The sequence below is a fragment of the Thunnus albacares genome, chromosome 12, assembly GCF_914725855.1.
Source record: "Thunnus albacares chromosome 12, fThuAlb1.1, whole genome shotgun sequence".
NCBI lineage: Eukaryota > Metazoa > Chordata > Actinopteri > Scombriformes > Scombridae > Thunnus > Thunnus albacares.
The window spans coordinates 2638161-2661011 of NC_058117.1; the positions used below are offsets into that span (position 1 = coordinate 2638161).

Genomic DNA, 22851 nt, shown 5'->3' on the forward strand with positions numbered 1-22851 from the left:
TAGACATTTAATGTCTTTTTCAAGTTTCCTGATCATGATCATGTTACAATCAATTCAAGATTGATTGACTGGTTGATTGATTGAGTCATTAAGATCGGGATCTCTTTTTAAAGAGAGACCTATATACCAGAATAAACATATACAGACAGATGGACAGATTAGTCACAAACACATGATAGATATCATTTCACATTAAGAAAATAAATCACAAGTGGAATTGAAAATACATGAGTCAAGCCTTTTAAAATGTTCAAGTGAAATTAGAGGTGTAACTTCACATGTAGCATAGTATTTGAACTCACGTTTTCCAAATTCATCATGAACAAAGGTACAGCTAATGTTAAAGTGTCCCGTGACCTGCCATTGTAAGTATTGAATTTGAATGTAACCAGAGAGCAGAGGTAATGAGGCAGTTTTTGCAGTAGAGCCTTATAAATAAACTTCTGTTTGTTAAGGAGGACCATCCCACCTTTTCATATAAGATGCAATGGTGTGTGAGGAATTTATCACCTGTGATGACGTACAATCATGCAGACATAATTGTAGATTGTACAATCGTCTTCTGACTAGCAGAAGAGAAACATGATTTGTTTCGATACAAAAATCCAATTTTGACCTTCAGTTAGCTTGATAGGTGTCCCACATGTGTTCCACATGTTCCACATGGATCTTAAAAGTGAGATTAAAGACATACATCTAGGTACTGTATAGTTGGACATTGCATTTGTAACGTTTGCAGTTTGAGCTGATGCGGTGTAGACACAGCTCTTTCCTCCATTTCTTTACCTTTTATCATTTTGATTTTCTCCTCTCTCCTTCCATCTTTAATCTCCCCTCTCATCCTCTTCATATAGCCCTCACTCTTCCTAACCTTTGTTCTTTCTCTCTGTCTCTTCTTCTTATCTACACCCCCTTTCTCTACACATACCTCCCCTCCCTCTCTCTCCTCCCTCATCATCTTCTTTTTTTTTTAACTACATCATGTCTTTGATCTCCATGAGCTCCTGTGCGGTATTGGAAGTTCTGCAGCAGCTGAAGAAGAGCACTGTACCGCCCACAATGAGTGTGTGTGTGTGTGTGTGTGTGTGTGTGTGTGTGTGTGGAATGGGGTGTGAGAGCAAGGGAGAAGAGAAACGGAGAGATAAAGCAATAACAGTGAAGTAGAAAAGCACAGTGCTGGTTTCATGTAATGGAATTTAAGGGTCATGAATGAAGGTGTCACGCATGGTAGGTATGTTTTATCAAGTGGAGAGCGGCTGATTGAGTGCAACCTGTGTAATGTGAAGTGCAAGTCTATGACAGACTTTGTGGTGTACATTTTCTATTTTCTTCCAATGAGACGATACTCATAATTTAATAACAGCAGTTGTGATCATATGAAGGGATTCAGAAAAAGTGTGAAGGAGTGCACAAACTCTGCTCTCTGCTGCTGACTGAAGCTGCCTGAGAGAGTCTTGAACAGCACAAATTCACTGCTTCTAGTTAAAATGAATAACCGGTCTCTGAAGTTTGTGTGATACTGTGTGACTTAGTTGAATTCTCCATCTGAAAATAAACTCAATTCGAGGGAAATTGGGAAATTTAATTTAATTTTCAAAAACTGCAGTTTTCCTTTGTGAGATCAATGCAATATTATTTTCTTCATATTTTGAAATTGAAAATAGCAAAAAAAAAAAATCTACTCATGCAGTGGCTTTACTGAGAAGGGAGGAGGCTGCTGCTCCACTGGACTGGCTGATCTGGCCATCGTTACGTTTCCCCTTTGTGTGTGTTACTCCTGTTGAGTTAAACAGACCTTTAGCCACACTACCAGCATGGTTGTGTTGGTTAGTTGAGTTTTTTGATCCGTGAAGGTTTTATATTTGTAAAACTTTACTCGGGCTGAGAAAAGCATTTTAAAAATCTGTGATGTCACCACAGTGTAAAGTGTATAGGGGCGGAGCAGGAACTCTTGGGCGGGGCCAATTCATATTCAGTGCGCTGCACAACACGCGTGCAAACATGGAAGCTAGAGACTTTTTTTGGTGTATGCACCAGCCGACCAGTAGTGTGGTCACAGTTTTTCCAATAGTAATTTGGTATAAAATAAAAATAGTTCTGGAAGGCACAGACAAATGATGTCAGCCTACTGATAGAGGCGACAGATCAGAAAATGCTTCTATTTGTTGTTCTGGAGGACTTGTTGATTATTCTTGTGCATGAAACCAAAATCAGCTGTGTGTTTAAAACCATCATTTACTGATAGCCTGGCTAGAGAGTGTGTGGCACATAGCTGTTCATCTCTCTCTGTGTCTGAGAGATCAGTGGGCTTTAGATATTTCCTGACACCATTAACTCATGCTCTGATATTTGGGGTGTGATCTTTGGCTCAGCTGCCTAGAGGAAACAGAGGGTGATAATGGGTGTGTTATCCCCTGATCCAATCATTGCTAGTCCAGATGTTTTGGTCATCCTGCTCCTGTGCTGTGCCCTACAGATCCTCCCATCTCAGCACTCCTCTGCAACACAGGCATATCTGGGGTTCTTTGCTTTTAATTCACTCACACAGCCAGTCAAAACCATCTGATACAATCATTGTGGACATAGCTGTGTAGCTGCTATGCCACTAAACGCTGAGATATTACTGACATGTCCTTCAATTAAATATGTTTTGAACAGGCTTTCATTTTGTGCTCCTAGCTAATGTATCTTGATTGCTTTTGCATTTGTATCCAATTTAACACATGCCCTCTTTATCTCTGCATCCCATATGCAGCTGCACATCGAACCAGACTTTGCTGACAAGACCCTCAGGTGTGTTTGGATTCAGTGCCTGAGAGTGCTTGATTTTCTAAAAGTCTGCCTCTATTAACACTTGATGGTGGGATATTTTGTTGCGTCCTTCTCGGCAAAGGTTTTTACTACTCCAACAAAGTTATTGCTAGTGATAAACTAGGTACATCAGTGCATCACCTCTAGGTTAAGCCCCCGCATGTTGGCCAAGATAACAGCTGAAACCATAGGGTTCACCTTTCCTGTTTTTCACAGTGGCATAAAACTGATAGAGAGCCTAGTTTAGCTCCATTTTGGTGATTGTTTTAAAATTAATAGCCAGATCTTTCTCGGCACACCAAATCTGAAAACAGCAAAAGGACCACATAGTCTGCTTAATGGTCCTCGCTTTGTTTCTTGACTTTTTCCGCTCTTCAGTTTTTCTCTCATTAATTTCCTCCTTTCTTTTTTTATCTTTTTCGTCTATCCTGTCCACGTCTGTCCACCATTCATCCACGCTTAGCCCACCCAGTAAATCAAAACTCACAACAAAATCTGACATTTTTAAACAATTTGTATAGATGACTAATTGGCACAGTAATTTGTAATGCAGTCACAGGTGTGTGTCTATAGAGTACTAGTGCAGTACCCTTTCAAAACGTGCCTGTTCGGAACGGGCCGATTGCTTATTATTCCTCAAGAATCATAAATCTATGTATCAACTGACAAACATATCAATTGAAACGATAGGGATTTAACAAGTTAAATGGTTTAAATGCAGACAGAGACTTCACCAATGAGACTAAACTGAGGTTGAACCGTAGAAGCAATTTACGGCCTTCCATAGGTTGATTCTGCTGCCAATCAACCATGTCTGGGCTCCTATTGAACAGTTTTACTGCCTCTGCCTCTGTTTTTTTTTAACCTGTGTATGCTTGTTCTTCTCTCTTGGGCAGTTTAACTGAGAGGAGCGTGCCTTTGTCCCGCTCAGCAAGTCAAAGCCCAGGAGCTCCACTCCACTGTGATGTGACAGTGTTCATATCAAACAGTCCCCACTGCACTCAGACACAGAGCAGCTCACTGTTCACTTGTTTATGCAAAGCTTATTAATATTAAACATGTCTCATGTCCAAATTAAATCAAAAGAGCATCTGTCTCCTCAGTTAATCACCTGTTGAGTGTTTGATGGTTCTTTATTTATGCTATAGAACGTAACCACCATGAAACAATCAGAAGATAGCATTGTATGAATGAGAACACTCTCCAGTACTGTCTCTCTGTCAACCGCTCATGCACTCATTTCACTCACCCTCTCTGAAAACAAACAAAGCCTGACTTTTAACGTTATCAAATGAAAAGAGATGTCGTCCCCTCGTATCTCTCATGGCAGAGTCGCACAGCTCTGATCATGACATGCAGTTGCAGAGCCAGTTGCCCTGCCCATGAACGGTTCAACAGAACAGGACAGGACAACAGGACAGACAGATTCCTTCTTTTAGTAGATAGATTTTACAACAGCGTTGGATTCAGCTCAGTCAGTCATAATCAAGGATTGGAACTATTCATTTATAAATGGATAGGGCTGTAAAGGGAAAGGGGTTGAGCTGTATTTAAAACTTCAGGACTAAAGACAGAAACATTAAAAAATTAAATTTACATTTTTAGTTTGTTTATCCCAAAAAATCTCTGCTCACATGCAAAATGGTGGTGTTTCTGAATATTCTAACATGTCTTGAAACAATATATGGCATGCCAGGGTGACATATAAAATTAGATTAAATTTAAAATAATAGAATTAACAACACATTAGTTTGACTTATGTTGGTTATCCTCCATTAATTTGTCAAAAATGTAAAAATAATAAGAAAAATAATTTTCTGGCTAGCTATCTGCACAGGCCAAAAAGCTTATTTTGCTCTTACTGGAACTGAGATATTACATATTACAATGATCAATTTGTTTTTGTTTTAATATACAGTTTTACTTTTGATGGCAATGGGTAAACTCAAGCCGAGGATTAAACTTAAGCACAATTTATTGCTCAGTAACACTAAACAAACACATTTTATTGCAAAAAATGTATTTGTTTTCTATATAAAAAAACATGTTGTACAACATGATACAGTCCAGGGGTACTATAATTACTATAATTATTATAAATGTAGATGAATGCATTAATATATCCATCCATCCACCTTTTTTATAAAGTGCTTATCCTATTTAGGGTCATATCAAGTGATAAGTCATGTTATTTTTAAAACCTTTGACTGCCAACATCAGTAACCCAAGCAGTAAATTCACAATAACAACTATGTGTGATAATGATGATAATGATGATGGTGATGTGTGATACCAGGTGGCAGATAAAGAGACGATGATCTCATATACGGTAAAATAATATATATCAGTCCCGCTGTGTAGACAGGTTTGAGACAATAGCTAATTGGATGTTGGAAGGGACAATCACAGTATGAGTGATTTGTTGTTAGAATGTGTTTTTGTCACCTGAAGATGGGTCTATTTTTCTGTTAAGGAGCAGCATTCTCTCTGAAAACATAAGTGATTTTATGTATTTGGATGCCTGTATTACAATACTAGTTTAATTTAAGCTCACATTCAAATTATCCCATTTTTTTCTAGCTGTGGAACACAGCATAGAATGCAGGGAGTCGTGTGTCCTTTGTGTGGTGATGTGGAAAGCTAGGTCATAGAGGTCAGGCCGGTGGGTGAGTGTGTAGCACATCAGACTTTCATGCAGGAGACTGGGTTCATGTGCCTTCACAGACCTCCAATTATTGTTGGCTTATCTGTAAGCTTGACCAAGTCTTTCTGTTGCCTAATCATACCCATACCATAAACATAGTTCATTTGCCATAACCACAATCTATCCCTCTTCTTAACCTACTGGAGTTGACATGCGTAGGTATTGTAAAAGGTATAGTACAGTGTTACCATAATATTGACTTGGTAAGTATGCTGTATCAGACACCATCTGCATGTTCATACTGTGATATTTCTTTCCAGTAAAAGAATAAATCTTCATTGTTTCATGAGGAAATTTTACATACAACACCGATTTTACAGCACAATCCACAAAGTGGTGTCAGAAGATTGCGTTTTTGGTTTAATGATTGCTTCTCTCAGACAGCTTAGTGTTTTTCCTGAGTCCAAGTAATGGTGAGTTGTGCCAGTCATCATGCCTGGTGTTACTGGATTGTTTTGAACTGTTGGGCTGATTGCATCCTTATTAACTTGTCTGCAATCAAAATATGCTTTTGAAAGTTTGTATGTTTATATGCCTGCTGTGTGGCTCTAGGGATGGGAATGTCAGTCTGTTGATCCACATCTTTGGTCCAAACTGAAATATCTCAACAACTATAGGATGCATTGCCGTAATATTGTGTATAGATGTCTATGGTCCATTGAGAATTAAGCCTACTGACTTTGGTGGCTGTCTGACTCTCCTTCTAGCACCACACTCGCAACAGAAGATAATCTCCTGTCATGTTCATTTTGAAACTTTGAACTCATCAAAATAAACTTGGGACCCATGCATGAGCATGTGAGAGGACTGTACAACTTTCAGTTTGTGAATGACAATCATTTGTGAAACAGTGCACTGGCACAATTTACAGTGCTTGCAAATTGATTTTGTGAAACATGCCCCAGGTTGACATTTTTGTTCATTACTGAAATGTCTTGACAGCTATTCGATGGATATCCATGAAATGTGTTACAGATATCTATGGTGCCCAGAGGATGTAATGACTTTGGTGATACTCTGACTTTTTCTGCCACAAGCAGATCAAAACTTTCACTTATCCAGTGATATATCTCCACATGTACTGGATGGATTGGCACTAACTTTGGTTCACTACCCTGAGGTTCACACCAGTGTGAGTGACTGAATTCTGATGCCTGGTTGGTAAAATACACAGATTCACTAAAATCAAACTCTCTCTTTCTCATTGACAAGGACTGGTAGTGTACCAAGCATTTATAGCAAGCAGTTGAATCATTGTCACTGTAACTGTCACCAGTTAAAATGACATCAATGGCCGCAGATCATACAAGCTGTGATTAATTCATTTGAATTACGTGAATAACTTGATGGCAGTCTACAATGAAACTTGGCTATTATCAGTTTGTGTGTTTGTACTCAGCCAAAGATCATTTGTGAGAGAAGAACCTCCACTCTGTAACACTGCTGTTCAATTACGAGTGTTTCTGTAGTTCCAGCAACTCCAACAGAGTGAGACATCTTCTCTCTAGTGGATTGTGTCATGTCTATTTCACAAGTCACATTCTCCAGTTAAACTTTTATTCATATCATATTAATAATTTTAGCTGATAAATTTAAAGCGACATGTGATTCTTTTTATAAACACGTTATTCTAATATAGAGTGTTACTCACCAAAATGCATTGTGTACTTATATCCTTGAGGTCTAACAAAAGTGTTGAATGCATTCCTGTCCTCATAAAATGCTTGCAGACCTGATTTTTTAAAAGTATTTTAAATCATGTACTGTTTACATCTTTACCAGCTTACAGTTTTCTTCTTCCCTGCCTTTGCGGGCACATTGCTGCATTTCTCTGTGCATTACAGCCTCCTGTACATTAGATTAAATCAGTGTTGCATATCCTCTGCTGCTATGTAAATATAAGTACCAGATCAGACTTGATATCAGCAATATTAAATGGACTTGGATCAGGGTCAGAAAAACTTGACTGGGACATCCCTACTTATTAGTAAATGTTAACATGCTAACAAGCAAGACAGACTCTACATGAGTCTTGTAGAGTCTCCTATCTTGGCCAGTTAGGAGTTACTTTTAGCATTAGGGTGTCTTGTGAATACAGCCCCAGGTTCCCACATACTGTACATGTAGTGTATGTCAGAGTTTTACAGCGTGAGTGAGGTTTTGATTTTGTGTGACTTTTTAACCTCTAATACTATAAATCATGTTTTATGCAGCTCTGTTTTTACTCTAGTGATTGCAGTATTTTTGTCCCTGTCGGAGCCCTGTAGGAGCACTGGCTCCATTTGTCCAGAGAGCTGATTGGTCAGTAGGTGGGCTGTTTACACATTTTGATCCTGTCCTATGAATTGAATCAGCTGTGGAGCAGGTTAGCTGCACAGCATTGGTTACCATGGTGATCTGCATCGGCTAAAAATGAGCCAGCTTTGTGGGTTTAGCCACTGGGGGAAGTAAGAAACTCTGAAAACAATCAAGAGTCATAGGGGCAAAAACAAGGATAATAATGTCCAGTTTGAAAAGAGTGATCATTTGTGTGAGTGAAATGTAAATGAATAGACTCTTGGTTTTTGGAAACCATTTACTAAAAGCTCTCCTGTTAGGCACAAGAAGAAGTCTGTGTCATTCTCTGCTCCACCATATGAGGACAGTGTTGAGCTGAAGGCTTTCACAGTAAATTCATTTCATCACCTCTCTGTCTCCCTCCACTCTGACCTGCACACACCCAACACCCACACAGGCTGCTGGTGCCGACGTGTCCAGCCTTTGGTCATCAGAGAAGTGCCTGTTAATGTGTGTGGCATGTGTGTGTGTTATCAAAAATCCTCATCTTTGGCCTTCTACACTATCTTCCTACCCTCCCCCTCTTCCTCAACATCACCCCATCCATCTCCACGCCAGAAAACAGGCTAGTCTTATCCTTTGACAAAACCTCTTTGTGGTTCATAAAACATAGGGTTGTGTCTGTCTGATGGCTTAATAGGCTTTTTGTCCTACATCTTATACAGATTCAGCACCACAGACACGACATGTTCAACACATTATAATCATGTATGATAGCAGGGACAGACTGGGCATATACCACTACCCATAAAGCCCCATGTTACACTGTGCAAGACTAGTAAAAGGGATTTTATTTAAATTAGCTATCACAAGTTGCACAAAAATGCCTTTTCACTATTATATAATGATAATGACGATAGTAAAGTAATTATGTAATCTTGTAAATACTGTGTCAGATCAGATTACATTGTAATTTTATATCTGTAAATTTGTGAGGTGGATGATTTAATAGAAACTCATTTTCATATCATACAGTCCACCATAACACTACCACAACAAATTACATTTTCAGAAATTACCAAATAACTACCCACCAGTGGTGGAATGTATCAAAGTACATTTACTCAAGTACTATACTTGAGTGCAGTTTTTAGGTACTTGTTCTTAACTTGATTATTTTCATTTTATGCTACTTTGTACTTCCACCCCTTTACATCTCAGAGGGAAATATTGTACTTTCTACTCCACTATATTTATTTGACAGCTGTGGTTACATTTGAGATTAAAAGCTTATAAAATACAAGAAGTTGTTAAAGGTTAAACCAGCAGTTCCCAAACATTTTGACTTGTAACTCCTGTTTGTATTTCCTTGTCATGTTAGAGATGTTTGAGTTGTTTGCCGTTCCACCAAATATATAATTAATTGAGGCCCAAAGAAGTAAAACTTTCCAATAATTCACAAAAAGCAAAGTTTAGAGAAAAGTCTGAAAAATTACTCAAACTCTGTGTGGCAGAACTTTTTTCCCATACCCGGCTAATTTAATATATGTGTCTCAGGGGCTGACTTTCTGCAAATAGAGTACTTTTACTTTTAATTCTTAAAAAAATAAGTTAATTTAGCTGACTGTACTTTTACATAAGTAGGATCTTAAATGCAGGGCTTTTACTTGTCATGGCATAATTTTACATTGAGGTATTGCTACTTTTACTTAAGTAAAGGATCAGAATATTTCTTCAACCACTGCTATACACACCACACACAGAACTAAAGTTGGAGTTTTTATACAAACTGAACATTAAAGGAATAGTTTGACATTTTGGTTTGGACACTATCAGTGTATCATCATCTTATATATATTTTATCAGTATTAGAATGCTGGAGAGTAAGCTTAAAACACAGCACAAGCACAATTTATTACAATAAAGTTCTTGTATAAGAAAGATGCTCTGCGAGATAAATCTAAGCTAATCACTCAGATATGTGGTTTAATTAGCATATTAGAATTTATGATGAAACCACAGCAGAAGATGGAGCTAAATAACATAATCCTGTCAACCAAACCTACATTATCTAGTGGCTGTTCCCTCTTGGCTACCACTTAAGCTGCAAAACCTTCCCATTGTATATCTCTCTTTTATAGAGGCTTTAACTTTTTTTTTCTATTCTTTGCACCCCCGCCATGTTGTTTCTAGCCACACTAGCAGCATGATGCTAGGGATAACAATGTCTGGGTCATTCTGTTAAGCCAATACTTTGGTCTAACAGACAGAAATATCTCAACTTCTAATGGATGGGTTGCCACATGGTCCTGAGATGATAAAACCTACTTACTTTTGTGATCCCCTTACCTTTTCTCTCGTTCTACCACAAGGTAAAGATTTTTGTTTTTTTGTGAAGTGTCTCAACAACAAAATCAAGTCAAAACTTCAAATTGTGCAATACTTTGGTTTATTACCATACACTAGCAAAAGTAGACATTCTCATCATTCTCAGCTTTGCATTTAATATTTATTGGCAAATTTTAGCATGCTAAAAAGCTAAAACAATGATGATGAACATGGTGAACATTATTCCTTCTAAACATGTTGGCATACTGATGTTGTTGAATGTTGAAGTATTACTACAGACCCTCAGTCTTCTTACATTGTGCAGCCTAGATAATGACCCACCAAGAAATCCACAGATGACCAATCCGCCAGTTATGTCTTTATGGTGTCTATGTTCTTGAAAAAAAATATATCAGTCAACTTCCCTGGATAAATACAATGAAATGTTTAGTACAATCAACCACACCATTTTCTATATTTCCATTTATAAAAACGAGTGTCCTGTTTTGCATTCTCCTGTGTCCCATTTCCTGTTTAATTCTAAACCTCTGGACTTTTTTCTATCAGGTCAGGAAACAGACAGTTTCCTGGGAGCCTCAGTGTCCAAATCGTCCTTGAGGCCGACGGCGTGACAGTTAGAACAGGAAGCGAAGAGGCAGTGATGTCACATGTGGGACAGGAAGGGGTGAAATATGAGCAAGGCCAGCTTTTTGGTTTGCAGGTGCAGCTTCTATCTAAATCCATTATCACCATGAGCTGATGCCTCGAATGGCTGACTTTGATCGCGGCAGCTCTTCCTGTGGGATATATCACATCCTGTTTATCAGGGAGGCAGGTGATGAGGTGATCTTTTCTTTTGTGAACAGACAATTAAAATAATTATTTGCCATTAACCAAACATAAAAGAGGGTATTATCTCTAAAAAAGTTGAATGAAGCAACACAGGAAGAATAATTTAAACCATGAAGAAGGCTGAAGTGATTTTGTACTTTTTTTACCATCTTATTTTCAGGGTTTATTTGTGTTCTGTTCAGTTTGAAGTGGAGAACAATCTAAACAGATCACCAGTTTATGACAAGGTTAACTCACATAGACAGACAAGCATATTATTATGTCATTTGTTCAGATTCCTAAAACTAACTGTGTTTCCCTGACAAAGACTTCTAGCTGCAAGGTAAATGATAACTCTTATCTGTCAGGAACACAAGTGGAACTAGAGTGCCATTATAGTGCTGCAAAACCTCTAAGAGAGGAGGTCAGAGTGGATGGATCCAAGTGAACGATAGTCAATGTTGGTTTCTTTAAAGAGCAACTTAACACTGTTTTTTGGACGTTCCCTTTTCACGTTTACAAAAAACAAAACAAAACTAAAAAGAACATTGCACTGCTTCTACTACTTTCAGCTACCACTCTTAATTAATTAATTATAGGGAACACTGCACATAATCAACATTGACACAGCTAATTTGCAACCATAGTCCCCACACGATTAAGAAATGGATGAAACACTTCATTCATACATAATGTTTCAATGTCATTGCATATTAATTAACCTTATAACGCTATTTGTATCATATTTGATAAATTGATTTGATAGTGTCTGAAAGCTCTACGTCATCAACAACATCAGTCATTACACGAAAAACCTACTGTATACAATCTGGCACATGTTAGGTGCCCTCTAGTGTATTACCACTGCAATGCAAGAAGTAGAGGTCCTTTATTTAATTTTGAGAAAGGTATGATTAGATTAAAATTGCTATTTTTATTTATTTTTTTTTTTTTTTACAAATATTTTAAGATGAGAATTTTGTTATGAGCCAAGCAAGCAAGCCAGGCACAATAGACACAGTGCAATTTAAAAGTTTTACTCACTCAAATTTCAATGCCCATCAAGAACTAGTAACTTTATATTGAATATGAACACATTTAACAGGGCAAAATAAGGTTCGGAAAGCCAAGCTCCAACTGCAGTCATAACCATAGGCTGTGACTGCAGCACGAGTAGGCGCACTCCTTGCTGTGGCTATTGCTATTTCTGTTTTTGTGGTTATGGCTGTAGCTGTGGGTGTGGTTATGATTATTACTGTAGCTGTGGCTATGGTTGTGGCTTTAGCTTTGGATGTGGTTATTGTAGCTGTGGCTGTAGCTATGTAGCTGTGGTTGTAGCTGTGGCTGTGGTTGTTACTGTAGCTGTGGCTGTGGTTACAGCTGTAGCTTTGGCTGTGGTTATGGCTATAGCTGTGGCTGTGGCTATTGCAGTGGCTATTGCTGTAGCTATATGGCTATTGCTATGGCCACATTAGCTATGGCTGTGATTGTGACTGGCTGGACAAGATATTCGCCAGCAAGACAGCGGCTGTGTCCGAAATCACTCCCTTATTCACTACTCCCTATATAACAGACAGTCAGTCGTTTACTCAATAGTGAGCAACAAATTGAGATTTCAGACACTCTAATTATTTTCATTTTGTGTCATCACAAAATGAGCCAGAGGTAAAGCTCTTAATTTACCAGTTGGTCTACGTCCCAATCCTCACCTATGGTCATGACCTTTGGGTAGTGTCTGGGCTCAGCCTTAGAGATAAAGTGAGGAGCTTGGACATCCAGGGGGAGGCAGGAGTAGAGCTGCTGCTCCTTCGCACTGAAAGAAGCCACCTGAGGTGGTTTGGGCACCTGGTTGGGATGCTTCCTGGAGGCCTCCCTCTTGAGGTGTTGCAGGCATGTCCAACTGGTAAGGGACCCTGAGGCAGACCCAAAACATGCTGGAAGAACTACATATCTCTTCTGGCCTGGGAATGCCTTGGGATCCCCCAGGATGCCCTAGGATGCCCCCAGGAGCTGGAGGGCATTGCAGGCATGAAGGATGGGTTTCCTTACTCAGTCTGATGCCACCGTAACCCGGTCTCAGAAATGCAGCGGAAAATAGATGGATGGAAATTATAAATAAATAAATGCAATAAAAAAATGTGTGTTTTTGTTTTTAACAAAAACCCCACTGAAATAAATAAATTGGCATACAAGCCTGATCTATCACAAATACAATCAAACAACCAAAAAATCATTAATACAATTAGAATAGCAAAATACATAGTTATTGATTCTGTCAAAAGGTTCAATAAACACCTCAATTAAAATAATAGAGTTTTCTGATAATGATTTCATGTGTCAAGCTTTACAGGGCTACAACTAAGCCTCCACACAATTAAAAAATTGATTGCTCTCCTTACATGTCAGGGGTGGGGGTTGGTGGGTGACTGTGACATTGCTTCGTAATTCAGAAAAATAATGGAGTCAGAGTCAACTGTAGTACCAGTCAGTATGAGGGTGGCTGGAGTAAAGCACTGTAAATGCAGTAATATAGACCTCAGATTTTTTTTTTTCTTTTCTTAATTTTTTACTTGGTTCTTTGCATTTTTTTCAGAAAGAGTCTTCTTCCTGTGCTAATCACTGAGCCAAGCACTGTGCCACCCTCATTTCCGAGAGGGACTGGGGGGAAAAAAAACCTTCTCTACCAATTTACAAATACAAAATGCCCAGCGATTACAGAATTCAGCATGAAGAGTACACACACACACACACACACACATACACACTACACATAGTCCCAAAGTACAGGTTAAATTTAAAGTGTGAAAGTTGATGTCAGCAGGTCTTGTCCAGGCCCCAAAACAATTATTATGCACCATTTTTCTTTTATGGATAACGAGAACTGTTTGACCTTCTCTCTTTTACTTTCCTTTCTCCTCTCCCCCTGTGTGTCTCTTTCCCCCCTCCCCCTTCAGTTGAATCCCAGTTCCATCCCATTATGCTTATTTTTGCAAGGCTCTGCTCTGCTCCCTGTCACAGTTTTAATACCAACAACTAGTCAGGATTTGAGAACATGACACAGGTTACCAGGTTACATTGTTTGTTTTGCTGTCATTCTTCTCACACGAAGCAACATCATCTAAAGGGAAACGATGTCCATTTGCAATTGGCCTAAGAATGTGAGCATGTCACCCATATTTAAGTGAATATTGATATATTCACCCCATCTGCTGAGCTAAACCCAAATCAAACTTTCAGTTGAACTAGTTAATAATTTATCGCTACTGAACAACAGAGTTCATCATGCTGTGGTTTTGGTTTGTAGGTCAAATATTTTCTAGTGTTCTTGTTTTTCATATATACATATCTGAAACTGAAACATCAGGGCTCATTGTCTTCATCTTCTGGTTTGAAATCCTTGAATTTTTATCAATGATTATAATTGTAACATGCAGTTATGTAGAACTTTATTTATACTCCAATGGTGCAGAGTTGGGTAGGAACACGTTACAAATAGTATATTGACATATTTTGTAAAACAACAGAGATTTATGTCATGGAGAATTTTGAGGAAGTGAAAACGACATTTTCGTAATGCCTGAACTGGTAGGAAGTCGGATTTTCTTTGACTTTGAAAGTGAGAAACATTCAGACAATACCCCATATCACACCGACATGAGCACAGAAACATGTTGTGACATTGCGGTAAACAAAGCTGGTGAGCAGGTAGCTGAGATTTGCAAAGGCTCAGCTCATCAGAGGAGATTGACTGTGCAGTGCGCCATGCCAGGTAGGAAGTGTTGATAAAGACATTACTGATATAGACCATGTGAAGACATTTGAAGTAACGCCAACAGCCCCTATCAGACCAAATTCAAAAGCTGGAGAGAACTGTGTCCAAAACTGCAGCACAAGGCCACTCCAGTCATTTCCACTGTTATTCTGATGGGGAAACATATATTTGGCCACACATCACTTGAGCTTTATTCCTTGAATTTGAGAAACTTGAGGCTGGCTCCAAAAGCAAGTCAATCCCCATAGACCCCCATGTTAAAATGCCCAACTTTACAGCAGAAATAAACATGTTTACAGCCTGGTACAAAAAAATGGTTATGGTCTCTATAGCTAATTTCCCTGTTCATGACAACTGTAGGGGGATGAATTTTTATGTAACTCACCTGTTTGAATTTGATTAAGGCTTAAAGTTATGCATAATTAAGGGCGTCGCTGCTTTGAGTGACAGGTGGGTGGCGTCACAGGCAAGTTGCTACCATGGCGACAAAATTGGTTAGGTAACGTAACCATGGCGTAACCACAGATTCGTAAAGTATAGCCATAACCATCACTATTTCAGTTCATGAAGGTTAATTGTAACATTTTGGTCACCTAAAAGTCTTGTTCAGCATTTGGTTGTACTAAAAGACCCTCTAAGGAGATGGATGTTCATTTTTTTCCGGTAAGTACCTTTTGTTTTAATAGTTTTAAGTGTTTTTTTTGCTAGCGAAAATTAACATTAGCATGATCACAGTTAACCATAGACTGTAAGGCACCGTTCTAACCAAGCTAGAAGCTAGCTATAGGATCAGCTCCACCCTCTTGTCCAAATATGGTCACTCCTGGCTCCAAAAATCCAAGATGGCGACAGTCAAAATGTGAACTGCGTTTCAAATGGGAGTCCAATGGGTGACATCACTGAAAACCGGTAACACTGAAAAACTACTGATACCGTGAAAAAAACCTGTCTCTGAAAAAAGACAGACATGAAGAAAAAATCTTAAGATTGACATTGAAAAATCATCATGCAAAAAATATCAAAATAAAATACGATAATAAGATTGAAAGACTGTAATTTTTTAAAATGCCTTTGTTTTATTTTTCAGTGGAACTTTTATCAATGCCAATACATGTTTCTTTTTTCAGTGCATATTTGATTTCAATGCCAAATTTTATTTTCGATGCCAAAATGCAAATGTCACTGTTCTGGCCCCATACAAAACCACATATATTTATGCTCAAATGCACCATATTGACACGGTGGCCATATTCCTCTGACATCACACTCAGGGTGGGAAGCTTGAACACTGTCAGGTAAAGCCTGTGCGAGAATGGCAAGATGGTTGACTTTTTTTACCATCACTTTCCTTTGACCAAATTGATAAACGGGAGGATGAAAAAAAAAAGGATACAGCAACTGGATTGAAGCTTACATCCACAGTGTTGAAGGTAAGACCCGGTATGTATGAGAATAAAAACATGAGGGACAGGCAGAGCGCTCCACTGTGTTATTATTAACATTATATCTCCAGCAGTTATGTTCTTATTAAACGTTATATCTTCAGCAGTTATGTTATCATTAACGTTATCTCTCCAACAGTTGTGTTGTTAGTATGAAGCCTAGTGATTCCTAGAACTACTATTAGGAGGGGAAAGGAAGTTTTGAAAAATAAATGAGAAACATACTGATAACTTTTTCTTTTTAAATATAACAGAGTCACCAGATAGGCCAGACTCCGTGGAAGCAGATGGCTCATTGGAAGCAGATGGTGACAGATGTTCTTCACCAAATGACACATCTCAGTTTAAGAGGTCAGTACCATCAAGACGCCAAAGATTCTGGACATATTCCACTGCAAATAAAAGACAGTTTTATATATGTTGCTGGCACTATCCAAGGTCACTGGAGTAGCACAATGTGAAATCATTTTCAGTTGCACTTTTTTTAAAGAATGCATGTTATAAGGTTTGTGAATTGCATTTGGGAGGGCTCTCTTTTTTTGGCCCACCTTTGAGACTTAAGATTGCTACAGAAGCAATATGTTTTCATAGAATGCCAGTTGTAATGGTTAACTGTACTACTGCACAATGTGTGACTGTGTATTAAAGTTATTAAAATAAACTTGTTTGTTATATTTGAGAGTAAATTCTTTTCTGCTTTATATGTATAGAGTAATTGAACTCTTAAGATGAAGAACCATATAACTCAGTTTTGAAAATTCTTTTGGGCGGCCCATGTATTATCAGTTGTAAAGTCAATCCAAATAACTTTAAATACAAATGAACACAACGCTAACGTACCATGTTCAGATAATAATTTGAAAACATTGTCCCTCTGAAAACTTGAAACAGAGTTCTATGGTTCTTCATCTGAGGTATCTGAGGCATTAAATATTATCTCACAAAGCATGTTTCAAATCTATGCAAATGTTTTCTTCATAATCCTTTCCACATGTTTTATTTATTTCACACAAAAAAGTATTTGAGCTCATTAATATTAACACCAACACCCGTAGCAGCCGAGCTGCTCCTTAGATGAGATTTAAGAACCACAGGTTTACCAACTGGCTGCACTTATACACAGGTGTTATGGGGTCTGTTTTCCTTGATTAAGTTTCTCGGCAGCCCACGTACAAGTTTCTTCTGATTGGGAAATACTGGCCTTCTATATATACAGTTGGAAGCATTTTAAGCCCACATTTCAATTATTTTTCAGAACACTCAAATAGGCCTGTCATAACTGGGAATACACAATGAAATTAGATTTAAATGCACATCTCCATTGCTTAATATGGGCTTTTTATGAGTTCCAGTGGCCTCATAGGCCTACTTGCAGCTAAATTAAGGGATCTAAGAAATAAACTCAAGTTCAGGCAATACTCAGTTCAAGTGATGTGTAGATAATGGTTTTAACTATGTACCTTTCCCTGAGATGAATGGCTGCATCTGTCCATGAGAGAGGCTATCTGTCCTTGTCCTTTTGGCTTTAAGAAGTTGCCAGGTGTTTGCCACATGACAGATAAGGGCATCCCTGATTGTATGGACCTCTCTGTTTCCTGGGTGAGAAGTGTATGTGAGTGAGTGAGTGAGTAGAGGAACAACATGCACACACACACAGAGCATATGTTGATGTACAGTCCTGTTAAAGTAAAAGAGAGGATGTGTTTTTGAAGTTCAGTGTGTTTGAGCACATGCATATATTTTGTACTGCAAATACTTATACAATATACAAGGACCAGTGTCCTCATAATCTATGATGTCCTAACATAATGTCCTCATAATTCAGAGAGTGTAACTGCATTTTTCAGTGTCTAAATAACACAGTTTCTCTTTTTATTTGAAAATCCTTTTTTACCACTTGACCTGATTTTGTGTGTATCCCAGTGTATGGAATAGCGCACCCTTCAGGCGGTGGCTGCATGACTGAACATAATGATTTTAAAGAAACCAAAGCTGTAACTGAAAAAATAAACCTTTTCAAAAACCAAACAAAAATACATTCACAACAAATTAATGAACAGGATCATAACCTGGTGGTCTGGGGTCACGGGAGGGTGACACTCTGATTGGTTTATTGCGCCTAAAACACACCCATGATTAATTAGGAGACTATGGACAACCCCCTGAACTGCGCCTGGCGCATCGACCATTTTTTCTGCCGTTAAAATAGCAAAAGTGGACACATCCTAAATACATTTGCGCCATGCACTTCAGACCATGCGCTTTAGATCGCTAAAATAGGGTCTGCAATGTTAAAGCAGCATGAGGAAGGATGAAGTCAAATCGAATGCGGTCCAGCACAGCTATACATTGCAGAAAGTGTCATCTTTTTCCTATGAATATGTTGTTCATATGCTGACTCCCACAAGCATATTTCAAAGGTGTTGCTACACTTTCGGGGCAGGGAATCTTGCAAAATACAGATATAATTGTTTCAGTCTTATTGTAATGTAAACTTCACCTACCATTTGGCAAAATTTTATTAGGAGGGGAGAGAGGGCCATGTATATCTTTTTGCATATGTGCATAAATGAACTTACTGTAGGTGATAAAACATTAATTTGTTTAGCAGTGTTAATATGAATGGTACAGTGATGAGCACATCATCTGGCTTCTATCCAAATATTAGCTTTTGACCATAATCCTGGCAGTCATCTTCTTTGGTATTCCAGGCTTTGACAGTAAAAAATGCAAAGAAGACGCCTTAATCCAAAGGAAGATGTTACATTTTATGTTGCTACTGAAAGGGACAAAGTGGGACTTGATATCAAATATATCAGTGCCTTTAAAGGTACGTTGAATCTTCCGATTGTTTAAGTGTTGTTAAATTTCGAATATGTCACTTTTCTCCTTGTCACTAGGTTGTGGCATCTTCACTTCTGTTCCGTTTGAAAGAGTAGACTTTGTTTTGGAATATAGAAGTGAGCTAATAAGCAAGGAAGAGTGTGAGAGGAGACAGATAATTTACCGTGACCGCCTCAAGGTGTTCATGTTTGAGTTCCATTTTAATGGAAAACTGTGGTGGTGAGTATTATATGTTGATGCGTAGTGTTAACAGAATTAAACAATATGTTGCTTTTAGTTTGTTGAACATACAGACATTTTAAATAGAAGGCCCCTTAGTCAGGCTAATTTATACTCAAATGAATAGAATGATTTGAAATGAATTGTACTTGTGTTTTTCTAGTGTTGATGCAGCAAAGGAGGATGGTCACTTGGAAGACTTGTAAATGTTGACCATATAAACCTTTATGCCAAGATGAAGTAATTAACTGTGCAAAGGAGGCCCATCTGTGTTTGTTTGCAGCATGAGGCAAAAGTCCAGTAGAGGAGATCATCTATAATTATAGTGATTCAGACTGGCCATAGAGATGCAAGTTGGTCATTTCTTTACTTGATTGTTCTCATAAAGAAAATGCTCAAACTATAGAGAATTTCACACACATAAATATTGTATATTGTCCATCAAGCTTCAGTTTGAGACAGTTATTCACATTATTAATTGATATAGTGAAAAAGATTTACACTGGCACATACACATGTCAAAGATACTGATTAGATTTTGAGCTCATTGGTCTGATATTTGTTGTTAAACTCTTTTTAGAAAGTTGCAGGGAAGTCTTTGGAAGGGCAACATGATGAGGGACCATCCACATTACAGCACTCTACGAGTACTCAAATGATATCTAAAAGTCTATGGAAAAAAAAGGTGTCTGCAGGTGCATCAACTGGTCTGCTCAAAAATTTTGACAAGTGAAATGTGCTGAATAATGAATGATATTAAAGTTGTGAAGCTACTTATAAATAGTAGCTGTCAGCATATTTAACCTTTTACTTCTACTTCCTCTCTCTTGTATGTTAAATATTTTGATGTTCCTGATTTGAATAATTACACAGTATTGACAGTTGGCTAGTTATTTGTTCCAAGTAAAAACCCAACCTTTTCAGTCAGTTCCATTGTTTCAATTGTCGTAATATGCCTGCATTGACGTCAAGGTGGATTTTTCCCTTGAAGCACTCAGAAAAAATGTCATGATAGCCTTTGCATACCTTTTCCACTCTGAAAAGCGTGTTAGGAGAAAGTCCTTACACACCATTGTCCATATAAATCATATCACACACTGGCGACAGAACACCCACACACACACACACAGAGTACCAATGAAACACGTTGGTTGATTTGACATTTTGCTGTAATGTCATTCAGCATGACATTGGATTTAATTTACCTTTCCATCCTTGTTGAGAGGACAGACATAATTCTGGAAGATTCTAGTTTTTTCATAGTCAACAGACTATAATCATTTGGCTTGTAAAGTAACTAAAAAACATTTTCCGAGTGGATTTCTTTCCCTCAAAGCACTCACAGAGAAACAGCCATGTTACCTTTTGCATAATGTTACATGGGGGAAATCCTGTTGTCATAAGATATTTATGATAATATCTTTTTTTTTTTTCATTTTGCAGGGTCCTGATGAGGAAATGCCTCTGAGAAATTCTGGGGACACATATTCTCCATCCACAGTTGAAGAGTTTGAAGAGGTATATCCTGATAAAAGAGAGATTTTAATTAAAATCTTGCAGTATTTGTCTATATCTCACAAAATAATCTGGTGGGGTTTAAAGCAAAGTATTCTATTCAAATCCTAAATATCCTCTTGATTGGTGCATTCCCAGTACCTGTCTCTTTCTTTTCCCTTTCCTCCATACTTTATCTGTTACAGATGACGACTGACACCATTGGACTCAGATGGCTGCGAGCAACCTGAAGTCCAGTGCTTGGTCCTTTCAATAAGGATGGAAAGGTAAATTAAATCCATTCCATCCCATTACTTATGGGAAAACGTCATATTGACCAACATGTTTCATTACTGCTGTTTGTGTGTGTGTGTGTTCTGTTGCCTGAATGTGATATGCTTTATATGGACAATGGTATGTAAGGGCTTTCTTGTAACATGCTTTTCAGAATGTAAGTCAGTATAGTGTCTTTGGGTGTGTAAAGCAGTGTATGAGAAATATGACTTGTGAGGCCCATACAGTTTATAGGGTCCTGCCTCCAGTTGGGGTTGATTGTGGCGTCGCTTGTTTTTAAGAGTATCTGTACAACCTGCATTTGATTTATATGTTAATCCAATGTGTATGGTAGTTTAGTTACATCTGATGGATGACGACCCAAACACTGGTAATATGTGGAATGCAAAATAACATCCTGTTAAACAATAATCATGGCAAATCTAATAACTATAAAGGCACAAAGTCACTCAACAAAAAACCTTCCAGCCACTGCAACCCAGTAGTGTCACCATCCCAGCAAGTCGGTTGGAAATAGATAACCAATACCAACCAATAGATAACCAATGAAGAAATTAAGTGAAGATTATTTTGGAAGATTCTAGTTTTCACAGTCGACAGACTGTAATCATTTGACCTGTCCAGTAACTAAAAAAGATTTTTAGAGTGGATTTGTTTCCCTCAAAGTGCTCACAGGAAAATAGCCATGATACTTTTTCATATTGTTACACAGGGAACATTCTGTCCTCAAGATATTATGATAATACCTACTTGTTCTATTTCTTAAGTTCAATTGTACTTTTTTGATTGGTTATGTAATTACATTTTACAGAACATTTTAAACACCAGATTTTATTGTGCCCTTTTATAAAGTTTTATGCTTTGTTTGGTTTTTCTCCCCCTAATGTGTATGGTTAGCTGGCTCTGGATAACAACATATTTATTTTAAATACAAACAACAATGACACTTTTGCAAGTGTCTCAGCCGCCCTTTATTATTCTTGCTTGGGTATTTTACACTCACATTTACAAAACTAGATGTTTCAATCAATGTTTTTAGCCTTTTGGATATTGTAGGAGAAAAGGTCTTTGATTTTTTTGGCCATATCACCCAGTCACACCTCAGTTCTTTGGAAATGAAAATTCATTTGCACACTTTATTGGATTGCATTGTTGAACCTTTTTTATGTTTTTTTATCTTTACCTTCTGACGTAGCTTATTGTGTCATTGTGTCAGTTAAGTATTAAAAGTTAAGTATTAAACTTATGAATGGCATATCATTAAAAAAAAGTACTTTCTGTGTGCATATGGAAAATGCATGTTAATGTGTTATGTTAATCCTTTCAGACTTTCTTATTGGTGCTATTATTGGAATTATTATTTTTATCTCTAAATCTCCAAAATCCTGCAAGACATTCTTGACAGAACTTCTAAAGCTGTATTTCCACACTTATTTTTATCCTCCCTCTTAAAGGAAAAGGACAAATTAACACAGACAGACCACTGTGTTCATTTTTAACCCATCTGCTCTTGTTCTCTATTGTAGATAGCCACTGAGAATCAGTTCTGCAGTCCAAGTGAAATGGATACAGTTGTCAACAGTGAGAAGGTAAGTTGAATGATGAATGCCAGTTTCATTACTGGCAAGCTAACAGGCAGACCGGGAGTTCTGATCAATCAATATAGATACCATTAATAAGTTCAAAACAGATATACAGCGGGATATTTGTGTGATTTTGAACTGCTGTCTGTGCAGATTACACTTCACTAAATGTAACAGAGGAGAAAAAAATAGACTAGTCAGTGTGGATTGATATGTTTGAAAAAATGGAAGCGTATCTGTCAAGTGCATGAA

At 37.8% G+C, this 22851-nt stretch overlaps 1 long non-coding RNA gene across 1 annotated transcript; it reads left to right on the forward strand.

The window, feature by feature from the left end:
• The first annotated feature begins 20666 nt into the window (after positions 1-20666).
• LOC122993514 lies at positions 20667-22621 on the forward strand. The gene is made up of 3 exons (XR_006406400.1): positions 20667-20746; positions 20929-21009; positions 22543-22621. It is a non-coding gene; the product is annotated as an uncharacterized LOC122993514 (long non-coding RNA).
• Positions 22622-22851: the final 230 nt, after the last annotated feature.